Here is an 8,657-nt window from a genome sequence, read left to right on the forward strand (position 1 = left end):
AACGTGCATTCTAAGTATGGTCCACACCAATCTGGATCAGATGGTATGCGGATCAGACCAATGACAGGCTGGGCTTCCTCGCGCGCTTTCCAAGTTTGCACGGGAAGGCCGTCACTTTCTTGGTTTTCCCCACCATACGTGTTTGCATTAAAATTTTCTCTCGCTTCACATCGTAATTTTGTCAAAAATCCTGCCTATCAATCTAACTTCTGGATTCCTCGATGGCGAAGAGCGGACGAGGTCAGAAGAGAAAGGCTCCCGAGAGCGCCCGAGAGCGCCGGAGAGGCCGCAAAGAAGGGAAATTCGGCCAACGCTTCACGTCAGACTCGGTCACAGGCCAGGGCTATGCAGGCACTGCTCGCCCTGCCATCATTGGCTGCACGCCTGCCAGACGTACATGTTCACACCGGCCCCGATGATCCTGTGGTGTCAAGTCAGTCGAGCCAGATGATCGTAACAGCGCCCTCTCATGCCAAGGGTTCGCGGAGTGCGAGCACTGCAACATGTACACCATGCCGTCCTCAGCCGATCTCGTCGCCCGTTGCGGCCCCAAGTGTAGCGTCTTCGTCGGCCCCTCCGAGCTTCATTCAGCCTATTCCAGTGCTGGTATCTCAGGGGCCCCTTCCTCAACGTTCACTCGGCTCTCCGCTGCCAGAATTAAGCCAACTTGGTACCTCAGGAACTTGCCAATGCAAGTCGCAAACGAGCAGTCTAGAGTGCCCGCCAGCCGTTCCAGCACTGTCAGCGCCGATCATTCAGTCGATTAGTCATCCATCAACTCATCCCAGCGGGCGCAGTCTTGATGCTCTTCCCCTTCAGCAGGTCGTTTCTGGAGCCCCAGCTACGGTGATATCCCAACCCACAGGTGTACCATCTCTTCCACCCCGACCAGGTGGAGCATGTGGGGCTGGATCCCCTCCAAGTTCAGTGGTGCCTGGCTCGAGTCACTGCCCTCTTGGTGAGTATGGCATTCCTATTCAGGGGCCTCCTTTTGCTTGGCACGACACCTCTACACAAGGGGTATACGAGGGTCCCTTAGTTTCAGTTTGTGATCCCTTGGGGGCTACGATTCTAGCTAGTATTAGAGAGAGGATCATAAAAAGTTAATTCATTGAATTAGATCTGCTTCTCGAACGCCACTTTCACAGTTCCCCCAATTCAAACCTCACACTTAGTTTAGACAACTCTGGGCAGTTACTATTGAAAGACACCAAGAAAAAACCCCAAATTACAACTATTTCTTGTCTTTTCCTCGATATTTATCGGTGCGCACCACAAGCGGGCCCAAGAACTCCTTAAGTACATGCATGTGATTAGGATGGCCGCAGCGCAGTTTGCGAGTAAGGGCTGGTTGGAACAACAATTCCACCCTAATAGATCCTGGGCAATAATTGACGGCGAACTGTGGCCCTGTTTGTGACCGCCCCCGCTGGCCCCAGCTTCAGCCTTGGGACCCAAAAGGGGTCAATTCTAGCTTTCCCAAGCAGTGCCCTTTCAACTGCTTTCGTGGCAGGGCTTCATCCCGTGGATCCGGGTTTTGCTTCGCATTCAACCGCACAGGGTGTACAAATTCCAATGCAAGTACGCCCACAAGTGTTCCTCCTGCCAATTCCCCGAACACGGGGATGCCTTATGCACAGCTCAAAACAGCAAATCTAGCGTCTCCCGCCGCTAAGGCGCTACTTCCCACTCCTAGTCCTTGTAACCCGAACATCTCAACAACTCGCATTAATAAAACCCATTGTTTATGCTGCCTAGCATATACTCCTGTACACTTGTCTGCTTTATTACCATTTCTTGACCTGTACCCTTATAAAGAGGCTGCGACGTGCCTACGTAATGGGTTTTCCACTGGGTTCGAACTGGGGTTTCAAGGAGCAAGGACTAGTTTTGATTCTTCCAATGCTCAATCTGTCAACAAAAACACTTCTGCTGCCCTAGATAAATTATCCGATGAGATTGCTCATGGTTGCATGGCGGTTCCCTTTACAGATAGGCCATTGTCAAATCTCAGAATTTTCCCAATAGGGCTTGTCCCGAAACCGGAACTAGGACACTATCGTCTTATACATAATTTGTCTTATCCAGAATCTGGGTCAGTTAATGAAGGAATTGACACACTGCTTTGCACGGTGCATTACACAAGTTTTGATCACGCGGTCGACTTGGTAGTAGGGGCAGGAAAAGGTGCATTTTTGGCTAAAGCAGATGTAAAATCGGCATTCTGTCTGCTCCCCGTTCACCCTGACGATTTTTGTCTCTTGGGCATCAAATTGCTCAATCATTTTTACGTTGACAAAGCTCTACCAATGGGGGCTTCCTGTGCCCCTGCCTTGTTTGAAACATTTTCTACCTTTCTCGAATGGGTGGTTAGGAAAGAGTCAGGTACAGATCGCATCTGTCATTATGTGGATGATTTCTTGTTCATAGGGAGTTCAAACTCATCGGGGGGGTATTTCCTGCCTGGAAATCTTAAACTGTTTCAGGAAAGTATGCAAGGAGTTTGGAATTCCATTGGCAGAAGACAAAACAATCGGCCCGTCCACTAAGCTGACGTTCCTTGGACTTGAGATAAATTCAGTAACCCAAATGGTTTCGGTTCCAGAAGCGAAACTCCAAAACATCATAGATAAGGTTCAGTCTATAGCTCTTTCAAAGAAAGTTACCTTAACCACTTCGTGCCGGGGCATTTTCAACGTTGATGATGCTAAGCCAGCATGACTATCATTTTTTCCTTTTTTTAAATCCTTCAAAAAATCATTCCATTTAACGGTCATTTATAGCCACCCGAAGTAATCTTTAGGCACTACTCTAAGTTGACAGGTGACCTTCATTGATGCCCGAGTATTTCAGCCAGGCCTGCAGCCTTGTAAACAAAGCCCAGATTGTGTGGCGTTATACAACTGTCTTTTGTTCACGAACCTGGCTCAGTGCACTGCTCACCTCTTTTCAATAGGGGCCAGATTAGCATGCAGCGGTGCTGTGTGGCTCATCGCTGCAGTGGTGGAGTGCTTTTGTCCCCGGTGGTAATCCACTTGCTCTCAATGCCCCAAACCCTAATATACTTTTTCAAAATAATGCTGGATTATCAACACTTTTGAGAGTGAAAAATGCCGGTAATGCCCAGCAGCCTGGTCTTTTGTTCGGAGTAGGGTCTTTTGTTACAGGGCCCTGTTTCCTTTGTCCGAGTTCGGAGACCCCGGCCACACATATAAACCATACGGCTCCGATTTCGGAGTCCCCGGCTGGTAGTGGTTAAAGTCCCTTCAGTCCCTCGTTGGTTCCTTGTCATTTCTGTGCCATGCTATTCCCCCTGGGCGGGCATTCCTCAGACGCATTATTGACCTACTCTCGGGTGTTAAGAAGCCCTGGCACTTCATTCAATTGTCGCAGGGTGCCAAAGCCGACCTGAATATGTGGCTGGTATTTCTGCATAGTTTCAATGGAAGGGCCATCATTCCAGATCGGTTTTGGTTGGAAGACACCGACCTGCAGTTATTCACGGATGCAAGCGGTGGCATTGGGTTGGGTGGCTACCTCAATGGAAATTGGTTCTATGACACTTGGCCCCAGTCCGTATTGGCTGATTCTCGGTCAATCACATGGCTGGAATTCTTTCCGGTAGTTGTTGCACTAGCTCTGTGGGGCAGGCGTCTGACAGGTAAGCGGATTATCATTCGCTCTGACAACAAGGCTGTAGTTGCTATTATTAATAAACAGTCTTCCAAGTGCCCTAAGATTATGCATTTGGTCAGATTCTTTGTCCTGCGGTGCCTCTCGGACAACGTCTCCTTCAAGGCCACTCACATTCCAGGTGTTAAAAATCAAATTGCTGACGCCTTGTCTCGTTCCCAGATGACCCAGTTTCGGGAGCTGGCTCCATATGCGGCCATTCAGGGTACGGAAATCCCAGCCTTCCTTTGGAAAATTTAATGGGCGAGGCAGAGCGACTCCTCCGAGCCTCCATGGCCAGCAGCACGTGGGTGAGCTACAATAGAGGGGTTTCACTGTTTCAAGAATTTCGCCTTCAAACTGGCTTACAGACTTGCTGGCCGGCTCCATATGGCCAGGTTGTGGGATTCATAGCTCATTTGTCCCTGCAGTTCCTGGCCTCCTCCACAATTAGTTCCTACACCTCTGCTATTTTGTTCGTTCACAAAATACATAACTGGCCCGATCCAACTAATAACTTCTTGGTTCAAAAAATTAGGGAGGGTTAACGATGGCAGCCTCATCAGTCAGACAGCTGTCGTCCCATCACAGCTGGCCTCTTGCAGAAGATCTGCACCATATTAGGCCACATCACTTCATCGGATTTCCAACGTTCCTTGTTTTGTTCTGCTTTCCTCTTAGCGTTCTATGGGTTTTTACAGGTAGGCGAGTTTACTGTAGGCAGTAAACATGCCGACAGCTCCCACACTCTGGAGATCACTCTGAGGGCTCCGTTCCATTAGTCATGACTGTAAGACTCCGTTTTTCTAAAACTGATCAGCGGGGAGAGACTTCAACTTTCCATTTTCATAGTACGCTCCCCCCTTATGCCCAGGACACTCACTAGCAGGCTATTTGCACAAGCGGCCCCCTATTCATCCACTTCGATCGATCTCCCCTAACCGCCTTTCAGTTCCGTCACATACTCAAAAAGCCATTGGAAGTAGCAGGAGTTCCCTCAGCAGGCTTCAGCGGTCATAGCTTCTGCATAGGAGCTGCCACATCCGCGGCCCTTAATGGTATTTCAGTCTCAGAGATTCAGACTCAGACTCAGTCCCCAGGGGTAAATCTCGGTCCAACCCTCGATGTTCAGCTACACAGTGCCTCCAGTGGTTTGGTGTGAGGGGAGCAAAACTGATAGAATTAGTTCCCATGCTCAACCATCATTTGAAATCAAGGCCAATGCCAAAAACCCTTGTCATTCATTTGGGTACAAACGACTTGTTCTCAACCCCGCTCAGGGAGCTACGTCGTAAGATTAAAATGTACCTCTGTACTGTTCGGGAAATACTCCTGACCACTTGTATTGTTTGGTCAGATATCTTATATCGATTGTTTTATTATGGAAAGACAAACATTGGGTTGGCACGACGAATGTTTGTGCTTTAAACAAGTTTGCTCCCAGGGTTTGCCACCAAATCGGCAATGCAAGTGCAATCACTCATGCACACAACATAAATGCATCAGATCCATCCCTATTCTGGCGCGATGGCCTACACCTCTCCGGTGTTGGCAATATAAAGTTCTTCGAGAATTTGCACAACGCGCTGGCCTTCTTTTCACTCTATCCAGATGCACCTTGTTACCCAGCTTAATGTTTAGAGGTTTCATACACCCCAGGTAGTCAGTGCCGGTTTGGCTATTTAGTCTGGTTAATTTTGGTTTGTTTTGTTTTTTGGGGGAAACCAAACAAGTTTCCTGAATGTCAACTTGTTTGGTGGTATGTCTATTCAATTTGAGTAGGAAATGCCCCTTCTCCAGCCTGGGGACATCTTCCCCAGGCTAGCCTCCCTGTACCTTGGGGAGGTGGTTGTGGGTTGAGTCTGCCAGATCGCTACAGGTTAGCAATTTTTCCAAATGGGGCCTCGTTTGTTTAGTTTTCGTTGAAGCACAGGCCTGTTCCAGGCGACAGAGCATTCCTTATTTTGACCAAAGTGTTGCTTTTTTGTTTCAAGTACGACCAGAAAACCTGTAAATCTGATCATCAATTAAAGCCCAGCTGGCAGTTTAGTTCGAACTTCATCTGATCTCTTAAATATTTTAATACTTTAAATCATGTACTTGTTCAGTGTTCTTGCATGTTGAAAAAGTTTGGAAAAAAGTCAAGAAAATAAATTCGGTGGTGGACAACCGAAGAAACGGCAGAAAGTTGTCTCTGTATTCTCATTTCCTCTGGAACCAAATGGCATATTCTACGACATGTCTATTTATCAAGATAACTCTGTGGTTTGACTGGTTATTTGGCAAAGTCTTTACGCTTTCCCATCGGGTTGTAAGCAAATCCTTCCCTGTTTCAATTTCTGTGGAGGGAATGAAGACAACATTGATCTTTTTCACGTGCTTTGTCGCCTCCACTTCAAATGACTGAGCATCATTGACATAGACACCCTGTCTACATGCGGAGAAGACAACTCACTTCACTAAACCACCAATACCATCAACACTTCCCTTTCCATGGTACGTCACAAAGAAGTTCCAACTTAAATGTTCTAGTTCGCAAGTTAACATAACAATAGACACAAGTCTGAAGTAAGCAGTCAACTCTTCAGAGTACCGTAACTCTGGAAAGCCTATTAACACTTTTAGTTGTGATCTGATGTCAAAAGATCAGTCATAAAATTCAGTGGCCTTTTTGGTCCTTCCGTTACCAATTTTTGTCCTTCCGTTACCAACTTATGGTAACAGAAGGACAAGTATTAATTAAAGACAATTAACAGAGGAGGGGCAAAAGTAACTTTGATGGTATGACGTTGTACATATAGGTCTACCTAAACTTGCTTTGCATTGGTCTTTTTATTATTTGTTTTCTTCAAGTTTTACAAATATACTAAAAACATGTACATGTACTTTTAAAGTAACGGAAGGACATTCCATCTGAGCATATTGTGTGAAACCACAATTGCCGCAAAGGTAAAAAACAAATAAGATATGTTTTAAACAATCTTAACACTTAATGTAACTACAAAAGCAGCCAATTTTGCCTATTTATTAGATACAAGGTGCAATTAATTGTACTATAATTTTTCTTCATTTTGGGAGAAAAATAGGGTGTTCACATAATCAATGATTTTACGACGAAATGATGAAAAAATTACTTTTGAACATTAAAATACAGACTTTCAGCATGCATTTGAGACCAAATTTGTTTTGTGATGAATTTTAAAATTCTACCCTCATGTCCACCTTTGCATGGAATTGCTCTTACAATAACTCTGTTATGTACAATGTACATAAATAACTCTGTGGCAGGCTGGCTAGCTATACATGTACGTACATGTACCGGTAGCTGTTGTGACCTCGGGTATCAGATTACACACTGACGGAAGTCGGGCACTGGTGAAAACCAATTTGGAATCGTGACAAGCATGCAGTCAGTTATGACCAAGGTGGCGCTATTGAGATTACAGCCACAGTTCTTTTTCATCTCGATAATCGTGATTGGACTCGATGTTTTTGAGGAACATACACGTACACGTATTGTGACAGGTTTTTACTGTTTTCTCAAATAGGACCTGTATGGAGCTGAAACTTCCACGGGTGACCAGGTGACTTGAATTGTATCTCTCTTGATAATTTTTGCCTACAGATCAGCATTCCCTTGACAAAAACCAATCTATGACCCCACCTTTAACAATTGTCAGTTCTTCTCAATTACCACTGAAGTTTTATTATTACAATTCTTTATTCCTTATACATGTACAGCAGTGATCTCGAGTAAGTACCCATCGAGGTTCGAGGACTCGCGAGTCCCTCGAGAAAATGAGCTTCCCTTGAAGAATTTTCATCGAGCGAGATCAGGCAAGCCGCGAGCGAGATCGGGCGTGTGTCAAGTTTTATCGTGTGCTGCAGCCAGACACCGATTTACTCGAGCGTTAAATGTGACCTCCGCAGAAAATTGTGTCTCCACCCGATTGAAGCAGGGTGTCGTAGCCCGATTACAAACACTGCTATAGGACGACGGCAGCAGACTAATTCGTATCATAGAGCTATCATTTAGGACAACCTGTTCGTACTTGACAATTTCTTGTTATTATTTCGTAAGATTGAGAATATGTACATGTACGTAAATTAATGTAAGGAGGTTTTCAAAATCCAAGTAGCAAAATTAATACGGTATTTTTGGTGAGAAACAAAATCTGCAATGTCGCCGTGTGTCAAGTCAAGTGAATAAGCATGTCCGTCAAGCAATGATCACTCAAACGAAGGCACATGAGAATTGGCTACTCAAACTCTGTTATTATTGCTGCTTCTTTTTGTGTGTCTTCCTTATTGTAAATATTTCGACTTTTGTTTTTTCTTTTCGGTTTTGTTTGTAACTGGGGGGTGTGGGGGTTATTTTAAGAAAGAATTTGCAAGTCGGAAGTCAGGCTAATTTTTTTTCAACAACAATTATTTTGTGCTTTGGAGACAGCTGTCCTGATTACCCAACGTTAGTATGTCCGAAGACATTTTTGTGTAATTTCTTTAAAACTGAGACGTTGTTTCCTTATAATATGATGGAGTTTGCATTTACAAATTGGCAGGACCATTTTTTAAGTTCATTTTTAATGCAAGTAAACGTGTGACCCGGTACATCGTAATCAGGAATAGTCTGCTGAGGCCGTTTTATGTAATGGCCGAGTAAAGTGAGGATGTGGGTAAATGTTGAAAAAACCGATGTGGCGGTTTCTGCATGATTGGAAGTAACGGTATTTATGAAAGGTTTACCGTCAACACACTTGTAATGTGTACCATTTGTCCGAGTTTTGGATATTGTGGTTAATAACCAATTGGGTAGCTGTAAGTTTAAACGTCACGGTTGCCTTGCCAATACTGTTGCTCAGCAAACATGAGAAATCTGCCACGTGATGCCCACGTGTTAATACTGGGCATTCATGTCGTTCAGCTGGCCAATCACCTAACCCACCGTGTTACCAGGTACACGTATTGGGCATTAACTCGCCTCA

At 45.2% G+C, this 8,657-nt stretch overlaps 1 protein-coding gene across 3 annotated transcripts in view; it reads right to left on the reverse strand.

Moving 5' to 3' along the window:
* LOC110985312 (lysine-specific demethylase 4A-like) overlaps positions 1-8,657 on the reverse strand; it is a 178,095-nt gene that overhangs the window by 143,987 nt on the left and 25,451 nt on the right. The window lies entirely within an intron of this gene.

Source organism: Acanthaster planci, linkage group LG12 (genome assembly GCF_054643075.1).
Source record: "Acanthaster planci isolate LZ-2023a linkage group LG12, COTS_SCS, whole genome shotgun sequence".
NCBI classification, from domain to species: Eukaryota; Metazoa; Echinodermata; class Asteroidea; order Valvatida; family Acanthasteridae; genus Acanthaster; species Acanthaster planci.